Here is a 15,698-nt window from a genome sequence, read left to right as displayed (position 1 = left end):
TCATCGAGATAGGGTTGCACAATGTGTTTGATGTCATGAAATGCATAAGACATCGCCCTTTGAAAAGTTGCTCCGGCATTCTTAAGCCCAAAAGGTAACTTGTAATAAGCAAATGTCCCCCATGGACAAATGAAAGCCGTTTTTGGTTGATCGGCAGGTAGAATATTGATTTGATTGTATCCGAAAAACCGTCCATAAAGGAAAATATTTCACTGCCGGCACAATCATCAATAATTTGATCGATATAGGGAGTTGGGTAATTGTCCTTTGAATAGGCTTGATTAATGTCCCTATAATCGATGCATATTCTTATTGTTCCCTGTTTTTTGTTAACCGGAACAATATTCGATACCCAATCCGTTAGCGGGATCGGATAAATGAGACCTGCTTTCAACAGTTTTTCAACTTCTTCTTTAATTGCAGCAGCTTTTCGTGGGTGAATTTGACGCAAACGTTGCCGGACGGGTTTGGCGTCTGGGTAAGTCTTGATCTCATGAACAACAATCGCGGGATCAATTCCTGGAATTTCCTCATAGGACCAGGCAAACACGTCGCAGAATTCTTGAAATAGGGCCTTATATAATTGAATTTCGTCATCTGTACACGAGGAACCTATATGAATGTTCTCAACAATTCCGGGCTTAACCGAAATGTCAATAGGAATAGTTCGAGAGATGTTTCCCAAATTTAACTCTGAATCGGGATGTTTCATTGGATTTTGAGGTTCCTTGACATATTCAGTCGTAAAAATTGATGAGAAATTATTTTCAAAACGACCATTCTCGGGTAAAAACGAAGACCTGTGATGGAGATCTTCCCATGGTAAATCATCTACACATAGGATTTCACGAATTTTCTCGTCAGAGTGAACAAGTTCAGAAAACATAGTTAAATCCGAGGTTGATGTGAAAAGTGATTCCTCATGGACCACATTCATTAAGTCATTTTCGGTTGAACACAGGTCGGCAAAAGACTGCATGGCTTCATAGGCAATTTCATATGGACTCAAAGGCATGGAATTACCAAATGAGTCTATCTCAGATTCAGAAGGAATGATCCAAGGATCATCATAAACAATGGTGTCTGATGTAATCATATGAATGGTTGTAAATGAAGATGATGCGTTGATTGGAGGAAAAGGAAAAGTTCCCAGTAAACCGACATCTTTAACTAATCCTACTCCAACATCCTTATATGGGATAGTCGTTTTACCAACATGCTGAATACTTTCCGAAGAGGCTGGGTCGGATGAAAAGTAAGCCAGATGGTCTATTGTTACGATCTTTCCATTATGTGGAAACTTTATTATTCGAAAGACTGATGAAACGACCGCTGTCATAGCGTAAGACCAACTTCAACCCAAGAGAAGGTTGTAATCTAGAGGGGCATCAACCACCTCTACATCTAGACTAACGGTTTTTCCTTCAACCCCTATAGGCAAATCCTATAAAATGCCAAAAGGATGAAACCCACGGCCATCAAAGGCCTTAATAATTGTCGGGGATTGATTTAGTGAAGGAGAACCAAGTGATCTCCAACATTGTATCGACATAATGCACGTTGAGGCTCCCTCATCAATTACAGTCCGATGAATAGGCCTGTTTTTGACTATCACTGGGATCTAGAAAGCCATTTGATGAGGGAGACGCGGTGTACTATTTTCTAGATCGAAAATTATTAGGTTCGGGTCCTGAACGTCAATAGCTCCTATAGCCGACAAAAGTAATTTACGTTGTGCTGGACATGATTGCAGCACTTCCAAAGCCGACATTGCTGAGGGTGAAACAGCTAAATCCTCAACAATGTTATAATTCTGAGCCGCTCTCGCATGTGGATTGAAAGCTGACTTTCGAAGTATACCCTTAGCGGGCGGTTTGATTACTAAGTCTGGATTAGGTTTCTCGATCTGTAGTGGATCGGAACCAGGAGCTGAGGTTGATGGATTAGAATGAGAATATTTTGCTTCTTTGCCATCAACAGGACTTGTACTACCATAATCTTGCAATCGAGTCGCAATCCTAACATGGGACATCATTAATATGGGTTCTTCATTGGCACTTGAGGAAGAACCTATCATCTTACTGTCTTGACTTGAAAATGGATCCTTCAAAACAGCAAGAGTTTGGGAACCTTTGACGATCTTTGCAACCTCTGCACGATGAGGGAAGTCTCTTGTAAAATGTTCATCGTCACAAACGAGACATGGATAACGAGGTTTGTGCTTTTCATCATTAGATTCCGCCTTTTCAAGTTTCTCCTTTGAACTTTTGTCCGTTTTATTCTTCTTTCCTTTCTTCTTCCCACCGGATTTTGATTTAGCTGTAGATGACTCTACAACGTGAATATCGGCAGAAACCTCTGCAGAAGAATCTCCTGTTGGGGAATCAGGAAAGGATATGATAGGAGAAGAATTCTTGGAAGACTTCTTCTTACTTTTAGTGTTAACCGTGCCAATCATGCCATTAGCGGCATGAGATCCCGAAGGAGCTACAGCGATTTGATTTGACTTGGGAAGATCGGGGATCTTTTCGTGTAACGTACCTGACTGAGTATAAACCAAGTCAAGGTACTGTGCTTGAGAAATTACTTGCTCCTCAGTAACAACTCCGTCTTTAGCCACATCTTCAGTGATCTTTGGCAACAAAGATTTTACAAACCACTCTGCCAAAATCTGATCCGGAATAAATACCTTCACTAAACGCCGTCGACGTCTCCATTCATGAATATGATCGAAAATATAAGTGGACGTCGATTGCTTTAACGAAGTTAGTAATTTCGTTCCATTGTCATATCTGACTGGCAACTGGAAATGAGTTAAAAACGTGGTAGCTAACTGACTAAAATGATAAAAAGTGGCTCGCGGTAACTCAATTTACCACTTGGCCGCGAGACCAATTAGAGTGCGCTGGAAAAGTCTAAGACGGATCGAATCATCTGTGATGGAGTTAGACGCACACCAGAGGTGGTAAGTCATCACATGGTTCGACGGGTCCTCTCTTGATTTACCTTCGAACTTGGGAATGTCACTAGGAAACGTATTCGGCATTGGTAGCCAAAACGGAAGATATTTAATTGGATCGTTCGTTAGGCGCGCCAAGTCAGGCAAGTCCAAAGTTGTGATAAATGGTAACTACTGATTAGGATCCCTAAAACTTTGGGTCATGAGACCAGCCCCAGGAGGAGGATATCCGGGAAAACTTGGAATAGGAATCGCGTTCGAGATATTGTATCCTCCCGGAAAACCAGGATTAACCAGACCGTACTGGGGTTGTTGAGGTTGTTGATAAGTGTACCCAGGGTATGGTTGATACTGATAGACTGGCTGCTGCACAACAGGACCGAATTGGTATTGTCCCTGGTACGGTTGATAAGTGAATTGTGGTTGACTTGTGACAACCGTACTTAAACCAGGTTGTCCTACAGGCTTCTGAATCGTAGTTTGAATCGTGGATCCAGACGGTGGTACAGATGTCTGAGGAGTAGATACAGGAATAGTAGAAACCGGAGCTGTCGATACTCCAGAAGTAGGTGGGGTAGATTGAACAGATGTTGCGGCAGTTGCAGCAGTCGTTTGAGATGGAGTACGAGGCGTAATAGGCCCAGACTGAGAAATTACCGAAGGTACAAAAGTTTGAATGTTAGACTGGACTGGTTGCTGGGGTGTACCAGAAACTAAGGGTTGTCCTGTTTGAGATGACAACTATACACTTGGGTGCAACGCCTGTTGGGTTTGCAATGGATCCCACACTATGTTCATTTCGGGGTACTGACCCATAACAGGTTGAGAATATTGAGGACCATAACCGGGTTGAGGGTAGGATTGATAATTGAAAGGTACATTTCCCGTTCCTTGAACATAAGATTGACCTTGGGGTGGTTGGAAAACTTGATTTGAGTACTGACCTTGGGGTAGATACCCTTGAGGCACGTACTGATACTGGGGTTGACCTTGAGGGATAAATTGATACTGGGGTTGACCTTGGGGTACATATTGAGTCTGGGGTTGACCTTGAGGAATGTACTGTACCGTAGGTACGTACTGTCCTTGAGGTTGCCCCCCAGATGCAAATTGTGTACCTTGAGGTTGCCCCCCAGGTGTTAACTGAGGCTGCCCCCCCGGCGGTAACTGGCCACCTTGAGGTTGAGAATTGGGAATAGAACCTGTCATCATAATGTTGGAAATAATACTGAGAGGGGGGGGGGGATGAATCAGTATTATCATATCAATAAAACTTTTTCAATTTCATACTCAGAAACATATATGCTACTTCAGTTAAGTGAACCAGCGTGTACATGCCACTGTGTCTAAAGAAACCAGCGTATAATCAGAAATCTTATGATTCAGTTAGTTTATCTTCAGTAAATGCATCAGGACATTATTAACCATATTAATAGTAAACAGATGTAGTATAACAGAACAGATCATCACACAAAAACCACACACATGAACACCATGATATAAGGTGGAAACCCAATGTGGGTGAAAACCACCTGCTGCAAGTCATCTCTATCTTTCTTTAATAAGAAACTCCAGTTTACAATCTTTTGTACTGGTGTAGCCTTATACCAGTACGCAGGCTACAACCTGCAGAAGGCTACAACCTTCTCTCGTTTTCCAGACTCTCCTGGAAGGGAGCTCCAACCCCCTTTGCTCTTGTACTAGCTAAGATACTAGTACGTAGGTGCTGGCCTACAATATTCTTTCCTTCAGGTACCACTTTTCACACATTTTCAGACTGGATATTCCTTAAGCACAACATTACAATCTGAAGACCACAATTCTTCAATTCTCATAACAGATCATTGAAGCACAAAACAACCAATACTAGCATCATCAATCTTTGAATCATTGAACCACTGAAACCCTGTCAACACCCAGTCACCAGAACACAGAGCAGACTACAGAACTCTGAAATAACAGTCAGACCCAAATGCAACCCCAAAAATTAAGCTTCAAAAGATATACGCTACTTCAATGAAACCAACCCGCGTATACACGCGCTTTTACCAAAGACAACCTGCGTACAGATCTAAAAATAATTTCTCATAACTTGCAGATGTACCAGACATCAGTCATACTCAGAAGATAACATTGCGTCAGTATGCAGATCTAAAAATATGCATAATCAACCATATACCGATAGTTCATTTCAAACCATTTGATCCCGATCTATCCTTAGATCTAGTCTTCCATCAACCGGTGTGATGTCTCCTTAGCTTAGATCAAGCAACCCAGAACCTGCATACTAGATCTCTTTCTTTATCAGATATTCAAGACTTTTTCAGTACTCTTGCCTAATGATCTTCTTCTCCTTATATAGCCTTAGGCCCTTCACAATACCACGGTCCAAAACCATAGTAACACAATACCATCAACTTCAAAACTAGGGATCAACACGTCTGTCGAGATACCTTGGTCAAAAACATAGGCTCAAGTACCGAGGACTAACTACCACGGACCAAAGGGAAGCTTCTCGACATGTACGCTCTTTTCTGTTCATGAAACTGCGTGTATACGCGACTTCGTATATAGCGAGCCTGCGTATCCGCGACTTAGTATATAGCGTACCAGCATGTATACGCAACTTGGGCTTAATGAACCTGCGTATATGAATTTTCTCTTCATTCTTGTAGTCTGGACTGAGATCTGTCATCAAAGAGAGTTGCCATCAAGGACAACACCTGTACCGTAGCGCCACACCTGTGCCAAAATGCCAACAATCTCCCCCTTTGGACTTGATGGCAACCCCAAGATCCTTAGAATCATTCTCCCCGTTTGTCATCAAGGGCAAAGGGTTGTGCTACCCCTGAGTACATGCTGATATCTCTGCTCTGCTGTGCTGAACATGCTCCCCCTGACTGTAGGCAAGATCTGCAAAAGATGTTCTTCAAAAAGAACCAAGACTTATATATCATAAAGGACCTTCCTATCACCAAAAGACTCAATACATACATCCATACTCCCAACCAAGAGGGGATACATCAGAAATTTACATATAGCAACCAATTACATTACATCATTCATCCCAGGCATAGTGGGGAAACCAACATAGGCCGTTACATGACCTTGACACCATAAAAGAGATATCACAAAATAGATACATGACATAGAGATGAAAAATATAGACCAAGACTTATGAAAGTCACTAGCAGCATCTGATAATCATCTTTTAGATCAGCAACCAAGATTTCCTTTTGTGCTCCTTCTCCTGAAACCAACAACAGTTGTGAACTAGAACCAAAAGCATCTAAATGCCAACAATGCTTTATTAGACTTTAAGCTGCTCCCCCTGAAACTGTGCCTGCTACATCCCCTGAAACTGTGCCTGAAGGACTCTGGCATACCCATCTCAGATCTTCTCCAACCAGAGTCTGCCCTTGCTGTTCAGGGCTCCATATACGCGACTTCACCTACATAAATCAGCGTATGTACGCGGATATCCCTTATACAACACGCATACACCAACTTTTCTTTAGAACAGACAAGCTTCAACAGCAGGATGAAGCATCAACTACTCCCAGCTTTTGTCTGAGATATTCAAAAGTCTCCCTGGGCAGTGGTTTTGTGAGAATATCAACAACTTGTTCTTTAGAAGAAACATACTCCAAATTGACCTTTTGTTCAAGCACTTGTTCCCAGAGGAAGTGATACTTGATTGGTATGTGCTTGGTCTTTGAATGCATGACTGGATTTTTTGAAATGTTGATTGCACTTGTATTATCACATAAGATAGAGACAGGTGGAGTGCAAGTGATTTGAAAATCCTGCAAGGTCTGCATCATCCAAAGAAGTTGTGTGCAACAAGATGCCACAGCCACATATTCTGCTTCAGCTGTAGATAAAGCAATCGAACTCTGTTTCTTGCTGAACCAAGATACTAATCTGGAACCCATGAAGAATGCACCACCACTTGTGATTTTCCTGTCATCCACACTTCCGGCCCAATCTGCATCTGTGTAAGCATGAAGAGTGAGATCTGTATCTCTAGGATACCATAAGCCAAAGTTTTGAGTCCCTTGAAGATAATTGAAGATTCTTTTGACTGCCTGAAGATGAGTTTCCTTTGGGTTGGCTTGAAATCTTCCAACAATTCCTACTGCATGTATAATATCTGGTCGGGTACGTGTCAAATAAAGCAAACTCCCAATCATGGATCTATAAGTTGGTTGATGAACTGCTGCTAATTTATCATTTGCACTGAGGCTGCATCCTGTAACCATGGGGGTACATACTGGCTTTGAATCTTCCATGCCATACTTCTTCAAGATCTGCTTGAGGTACTTGGTTTGAGACAAGAAAATATCTCCTTCTCTTTGTTGGATTTGCAATCCAAGAAAGTATGTCAATTCTCCAAGTAATGACATTTCGAATTCGTTCTGCATAATCAAGGCAAAGTTTTGACTCATAGCCTCTTCATTGCTGCCAAAGATAATATCATCTACATACACAACAAGTATTAGCAATTTGTTATTTTCAACTTTTATATAGAGATTGCTATCTACTGATCCTTTTGAAAAACCTTGTTGGTGAAGATATTTGTCCAAACGATAGTACCAAGCCCTTGGAGCTTGTTTGAGACCATAGAGAGCCTTTTTCAATTTGCATACAAGGTTTGGATCATTCCCAAGAATGAAACCATCTGGCTGCTCAATATATACTTCTTCTTCTAAGTCTCCATTCAGAAAGGCTGATTTCACGTCCATTTGAAATACCTTGAAGTTTTGAAAGCTTGAGAGAGAAAGGAACATTCGGATGGCCTCAAGTCTTGCAACAGGAGCAAAGGTCTCTTCAAAATCTATTCCTTCTTGCTGCGCATACCCTTTACAAACAAGTCTGGCCTTGTTTCTAATTACTTCTCCATTTTCATTCAATTTATTTTTGAAGACCCATTTTGTCCCTATGACATTCTTATCTTTTGGTCTAGGAACCAATTCCCAAGTGTTGTTCTTTTCGATCTGCTCAAGTTCTTCATCCATTGCTTTGACCCAACATTCATCTTTGCATACCTCTTTCACATTTTGTGGTTCAATGGAAGAGAGTAATGCCAAATAGCTTGAAGCTTCTGCAATTGTTCTTCTTGTTTGTACTCCTGCTTCTTTCTGCCCCACAATCTGAGATTCTAGATGATTCTTCTGAACATATCTGGATGGAGTCTTCTCTTCTATTCTTGTCTGCTCCTCTGGTTCTTCTTGAGGTTCTTCTTCATCATTCTGTCTTTGAGGGTAGCCTTCATCTTCTTCGATGTCTTCATGATGAACTTGCCTAGGAATGTATCCCTTCTCATCAACCACAACATCAATGTTGTCAACAATTCTGCCAAGTCTTTTATTGTAGCACTTGTATGCTTTTCTATGTGCAGAATAACCAAGAAGGATGCCTTCATCTGCTCTTGGTTCAAGTTTGCCAAGTTGCTCATCAGTATTCTTAATATAACATTTTCTCCCAAAGATTTTGAAGTGTTTCATCGAAGGAGTCTTACCACACCAGAGCTCATGAGGAGTTTGAGTGCTGTTTACTCGGACAGTTGTTTTGTTGAGAATAATAACCGCAGCATGTGCAGCTTCACCCCAGAAAGTTGTGGGAGTACCTGATTCATCGAGCATAGCACGAGCCATTTGTTGGACTGTTCTGTTCATTCTTTCCACAACTCCATTTTGCTGAGGAGTTCTAGCTATAGAGAATTCTCTTCTTATCCCATGTTCTTCACAGAAATCGAAAAATTCATTCGAGGTAAACTCCCCACCTCTGTCAGATCTGAGGCACTTAATTTTGTGTCCTGATTCATTTTCAGCCAAGGCTTTGAAGGATTTGAATTTTTTTAATTCTTCATCTTTGTGCTTCATAAGTCCTAACCAAACAAACCTGGAGAAATCGTCAATGAATAATATCAAATATTCTTCTCCTCGAGGTGTTATTTTTCTGAATGGACCACATGTATCTGTATGTACTAGCTCAAGAGGCATGCTAGCTGATCCTTCCTTCTCAGGAAAATTAGTTCTGGTTTGCTTTCCAAACTGACATGATTTGCATATGGTGTTGTCTGGAATTTTGATATCTGGAAGATCACGAACTGCCTGATATTTGCATGCTTTCCTTATTTGTGGAAAGCTTAGATTCCCCAACCTCTGATGCCATAGCCAGTATTCATCATCCTTGCTCAAATAGCATTGTTGTTGTCTTTCTTCAAATATGTATAGATTATTTGGAGTCCTCCTTCCTTTGATCACTGTTTCACCTGTATCAAGATCACGAACACAACATCCATTTGATCTAAATATTACCTCTGTTCCTTGATCGCACATCTGACTGACACTCAGAAGATTATGCTTCAATCCATCAACATACAAAACATTTCCATCTTTGACCTTCTCTTTCAACGGAGCAACGCCTTTTCCTTTTATGGCTGCAAAGATATCGTTTCCAAAAGAAACTTTCTTTCCCTTTTCTAATGTGGTATATGATTCAAGTTTTTCTTTGTCCCCTGTCATATGCTTCGAACATCCGCTGTCAATGTACCATAGACTTTCTTGACCTTCTGCATAAAAGGCTATCCCACATCTTTCTGGTTGCGGTTCCTTTATTCTCCATGTTCTGACATTTGAGGTTTGTTCCTTCTGAGTTGTCTTCCAGAACCTGCTCCTGCATTCAGAGTCTTCATGACCAAAGTTATTACAAATAGAGCATTCAACTTCATTTTCAAGAACCGAAAAGTTGTTATAAGTCCTTTTCATGGTTCCAGTCATACTTCTTTGCTTTTGAGCTTCTCTAGTCATGATTGTCTTATAGGCAACACATTGAGATGCTTTGTGACCGAAGTTATGGCAAGAAAAACATTGGCCATTAAAGAAATTTCTGCGATAATCAGATCTATCATCCAACCGATTGTAGCTTCTATTGACATCCATTCTTGGGGCAAATTGGGAAGATTTTACCTGTGGCTGATTGTAGCTTCTGTTTGTCCTTAAGGAAGCTTGTCCCCGAATTTCTTGATAGTCTTTATTTGTTCTTGAGGTAAACTGTCCCTGATTCACCTGATGACTTTTATTTGGTCTTTTCTCGCTCCTCCTTGCTGCATCAAGATAACTTTTAGAGGTAGAAGCTTGAGATGTTTATCCATTATATCCCAGACCTGTCTTGATCAAAGGAGAACGCTGCACATTGATAATCTCATCCAAGGTTTCAGATCCTTTAACAAATTTAAGATTAATCTCTTTTGTTTTTTCAATCTCCTTTCTAAGACAAACAATCTCACATTCCAAATTTTCAAGATGTTTTTCCTTTTCAGCAAGTTGACATTGTAGAGAATCAATAATAGCACTTTTCTCTTCTAAGCAAACTTTGAGATTATTCATTTCTTCACAAAAGCCTTCTACATCTATAGCATCCATGTAGTCATCATCTTCAAAAGCCATTAAAAGTTTATATCTATTACCCTGTTCATCTTCGTCACTATTTGAAAGACCATCACTATCTTCATGAGTATAATAGCTTTTCTTCTTTTCATTCTGTTTCTTGTTCCATTTAACAGGTTCCTTTCCCTTGTCATTCCTATCTTTGTGAGGACATTTGGCAGCATAATGACCTACTCTTCCACAAGCAAAGCATTTAAAAGGTAACTTACCTCTGAACCTTCCAGAACCCCTTTGAAGATTTCTGACAAAATTTGATTCTTCTTCTTCATTTTCTGGCAGTGACTTGCTTCATAATAATCTTCTTTTCCTGAAGCCTTGAAAGCAGCTTCTCTTCTGTCTGATGGACCTCCCTTTCTCATTTCATAAGCAGTTAGAATTCCGTGAAGCTGAGACATAGTAAGAGTTCGTAGATTTTCCTTTTCTTCTATTGCAGACACTTTAGATTCAAATTTGGGAGACAATGATCTTAGAACCTTTTCAACCACAATAGCCTCTTTTATTTCTTCACCCAAGTTTTTCATGCAATTAACAATCTCATCTACCCTAAGGAAATAGTTAGCCACACCTTCATCATTATACATTCTGAGAGTCTCATACTTAATCCTGAGAGTTTGAAGTTTAGCACGCTTTACCTGTTCGTCTCCTTCATAGCTCATGACAATTTTGTCCCATATTTATTTTCCGGATTTATAGTGCATTACCTTCATGAATTCCGATTGGGATATACATCCCAATAGAGTACTGACTGCTTTCGCATTTGTTTCATATTTTTTTTCTCGGCTGAATCTGTAGGAGTAGCTGAAGGAAAAGTGTAGCCTGTCTCTACGATGTCCCAAACTTCTGTACCAAGAGATTGAAGATAGGCAGTAACTCTTACCTTCCAATAATTAAAGTTTGTCCCATCAAAAACCGGTGGCCTGATTGATGCTTCTCTCTCGTAGTTGCTCATGATGAACGATCTACCTTCAAGCGATCAAGCTTCTCTGAAGGACCTGCTCTGATACCAATTGTTGGAAATAATACTGAGGGGGGGGGGTGAATCAGTATTATCAGATCAATAAAACTTTTTCAATTTCATACTCAAAAACATATACACTACTTCAGTTAAGTGAACCAGCGTGTACATGCCATTGTGTCTAAAGCAACCAGCGTATAACCAGAAATCTTATGATTCAGTTAGTTTATCTTCAGTAAATGCATCAGGACATTATTAACCATATTAATAGTAAACAGATGCAGTATAACAGAACAGATCATCACACAAAAACCACACACATGAACACCATGATATAAGGTGGAAACCCAATGTGGGTGAAAACCACCTGCTGCAAGTCGTCTCTATCTTTCTCTAATAAGAAACTTCAGTTTACAATCTTTTGTACTGGTGCAGCCTTATACCAGTACGCAGGCTACAACCTGCAGAAGGCTACAACCTTCTCTCATTTTCCAGACTCTCCTGGAAGGGAGCTCCAACCCCCTTTGCTCTTGTACTAGCTAAGATACTAGTACGTAGGTGCTGGCCTACAATCTTCTTTCCTTCAGGTACCACTTTTCACACATTTTCAGACTGGATATTCCTTAAGCACAACATTACAATATGAAGACCGCAATTCTTCAATTTTCATAACAGATCTTTGAAGCACAAAACAACCAATACTAGCATCATCAATCTTTGAATCACTGAACCACTGAAACCCTGTCAACACCCAGTCACCAGAACACAAAGCAGACTACAAAACTCTGCAATAACAGTCAGACCCAACTGCAACCCCAAAAATTAAGCTTCAAAAGATATATGCTACTTCAATGAAACCAACCCGCGTATACACGCGCTTTTACCAAAGACAACCTGCGTACATATCTAAAAATAATTTCTCATAACTTGCAGATGTACCAGACATCAGTCATACTCAGAACATAACATTGCGTCAGTATGCAGATCTAAAAATATGCATAATCAACCATATACCGATAGTTCATTTCAAACCATTTGATCCCGATCTATCCTTAGATCTAGTCTTCCATCAACCGGTGTGATCTCTCCTTAGCTTAGATCAAGCAACCCAGAACCTGCATATTAGATCTCTTTCTTTATCAGATATTCAAGACTTTTTCAGTACTCTTGCCTAATGATCTTCTTCTCCTTATATAGCCTTAGGCCCTTCACAATACCACGGTCCAAAACCATAGTAACACAATACCATAAACTTCAAAACTAGGGATCAACATGTCTGTCGAGATACCTTGGTAAAAAACATAGGCTCAAGTACTGAGGACTAACTACCACGGACCAAAGGGAAGCTTCTCGACATGTACACTCTTTTCTGTTCATGAAACTGCGTGTATGCGCGACTTCGTATATAGTGAGCCTACGTATCCGCGACTTAGTATATAGCGTACCAGCATGTATACGCAACTTGGGCTTAATGAACCTGCGTATATGAATTTTCTCTTCATTCTTGTAGTCTGGACTGAGATCTGTCATCAAAGAGAGTTGCCATCAAGGACAACACCTGTACCGTAGCGCCACACCTGTGTCAAAATGCCAACACATAAGAATGTCTTCTACGCTCAACGGCTTTGTACCATTGCTTCTAGTTAATAATCCTTGCTCAATGGGTTGAGGAGATGCTCCCGAAAAAGTACCAGAAAGTGACTGATACCCAGAGGAAACAGAAGGACCGCCGTACAAAAAAGATTCAGGCGATTGAGTAAACATGGACGACTGACCTGACATATTTACGGGAGTATAAAAACCTCTAGGATGATAAGGAGCACGAGGTGGTGAAAAACTTAACCCTGGGTTTTCCAAATAATTAGTCAAAGAAAGATACCAAGTAGTACTCCTAGGAGGACTGTAAAAAATTGATTCATGCTCCCTTAGATCAAGAACAGGTTGATTTTCAAGGATAGGGATGCCTATTTCTTCTTCCAGAGCAAGTTCTTCAATAGTGATAAGTCCAGAAGGAAGATCTTGGGTAATTACTCTTTCTACCCTAGGTGAATCAGGACCACTAAAAGTTGGAGAGACGAACCCTGATGTTGGAGTAACAGGTTCAGATATCTCAGGTTCTTCACCTATATCACTAGTAGATGAAAAGCTACCAGCAAGTTCGGAAACTGAAATCGATTGTGGATCGTAACCATGGAAAATTTTAGGGGCTAATGTTCGCCCAGTGGGCTAATTTTCCATGATTTTTCCAAAAAAAAAGATTCGCCAATTTCCAATTTTATAAAAGACGATTCGCCCAAGTTTTAGAATATAAAATTATTTTACCTTAAAAATCGCCAACATTATAGAGAGACTATATATAAAATAATTATAAATTTGATTAATTTTACAAATATATCAATAAACATTTATAATTTGCATATTAGGGATTAGTGAGATTCGCCAATGTTTTAAACTTCAAGAAAATTTTCCATCCTTAAAATTTTCCTTGATCGTAACCCGTTACTAGAGTTTGGTAATCAGGATGTACAACCAAAGAAGACTCTCCTTCTTCAAGTGACCCAACTTTACTACCACTAGGAGTTACGAGGACTTTCAAGCCTTCAAGCTGGCTCGGTACTTCTTCAAGAGGTTGGCCCCGAAGTCTAAGGGACTTCCTCAGTAAATCAACCACGGTTACAAACTCAGGAGACTAGCCCCGAAGTCTACGGGACTGTCTTGGTAATTCAGCCACAGTTAAAAACTTTTAACTACTTCACACGCAAACAAAGTAAAATTTCAATGAAAAACACCTAAAGCCTCTGAGGAACCAAACAAATTTGAATCACACACCTAAAGAATCTGGAGATCAAACACACACAAATAGTAACTTTCCGGACCGAAAACACTAGTTGGTGATGAAATCCAACGTCGCAGAATTCAGTACAGAAATGGCAGTTGGAACAGTTACCCCGACAACCTACTTAATGAATAGACTAGACCAAGTTCCTCCACTTAACTGTCTTAAGTGAAGTGAACCCCCGAGAAAATCCAAGTGAGTCTAGACGACGTCTGCTCCAGGTACAGTGGGATCTTCCCACCACTGTCACCTTTGGAAGAATCCTAAAGAATATGGCCACTAAGGTTACCAAATGAGACAAATACACCTGGGGGAACAGTCTACGATCCGATACGCATGCAAGGGCAGAGTAGCAAGTTCAATCCCCTTCAAGGCTCCTTGACATAATCCAAGGTTTACCAACAAGTGACCCTAGGCTCCTCGACAATGGTTAATCTGAGGTTTACCATTTTTAATACGTGAATATCTGGCGTCGTTCCCAATGAGGAAGGATTGATTCCCACACTGGTTCGGACACGATCTCGTGCTTCTCCTTTAAGAGGAGCTTTCCTAGAGCATAAATGCAACAATTGGATTTCTTCCTACCACAAGATACAGCTACTTGTTTGTTTTTACTTTCTTGGAGAGTTAATTACTCTCCTACTCCAAGACACTAGCCTAAGCTAAGTTGGTGTATCAGAGCCCTAGAAATAAAATGTCACTAGGTGAATTTTACTTTAAGCATTAATTTTAGTGGTTGTTGTTTAAGTCAAGAGGTGGCGGAGATGAAACTCGTGGTGTAAAGACTCGACTCGAAATCACTAAAAAGATGCACCTAAGATGATTTAAACAATCGTTTCTCTTCGATGAACTTCTAAACTAAGAAAGAGTTTGAGAATGCAAATACTTTGTAAACACAAATCTTTCTCAATGAAACAAATTAAAAGAAGAGCTTTTTCCTTTCCAAAGCACTCAAAATGAGACAACTAATTATTTCACAAAAATTTCCCTTTTTCGTTTCAAAGCACTCAATCACTACAAAAAACAAACTTTTTTTCAAAAGAGATTTTTTTTTTTTATATTTTGTAAATAAAACACTCAAAACTAATGAAAATGACTAACTTTGAGAGCTACAAACTATAAAAAGCTACTTGAAGTCAAAGCCTACTAAGTGTCTTTTTGAGGATGTTTTACTTAGCTAAATGTGAGCTAAGGACTAATTTATGCAGAATTACAATTAGTCAAAAAACAACCAATATTTCGCTTTCTTTTCAAAAATGAAAATCCAAACTTTCAAATACGAGTTTTTCGAAATTCTGAAATGAGAAAACACAAAGAGGATTCCTCAACAAGGGGAGATTTCATAAATGGTCAGACTCATAAGAAGGTTGGTAGACACCAAGGTAATCTAAGGTCCCTACAACTTCTAAGCTCAGAGCCACCTAAAACCCTAACACTAATGAAATTAAACCAAGGAAAGTTTTTGACAGGGAACAAGCAGGTCTGGGCAATGGC

The sequence above is a fragment of the Pinus tabuliformis genome, chromosome Q, assembly GCF_031772625.1.
Source record: "Pinus tabuliformis cultivar Carrire ecotype Pingquan chromosome Q, CPIR1, whole genome shotgun sequence".
NCBI classification, from domain to species: Eukaryota; Viridiplantae; Streptophyta; class Pinopsida; order Pinales; family Pinaceae; genus Pinus; species Pinus tabuliformis.
This window is presented reverse-complemented; position numbering follows the sequence as displayed.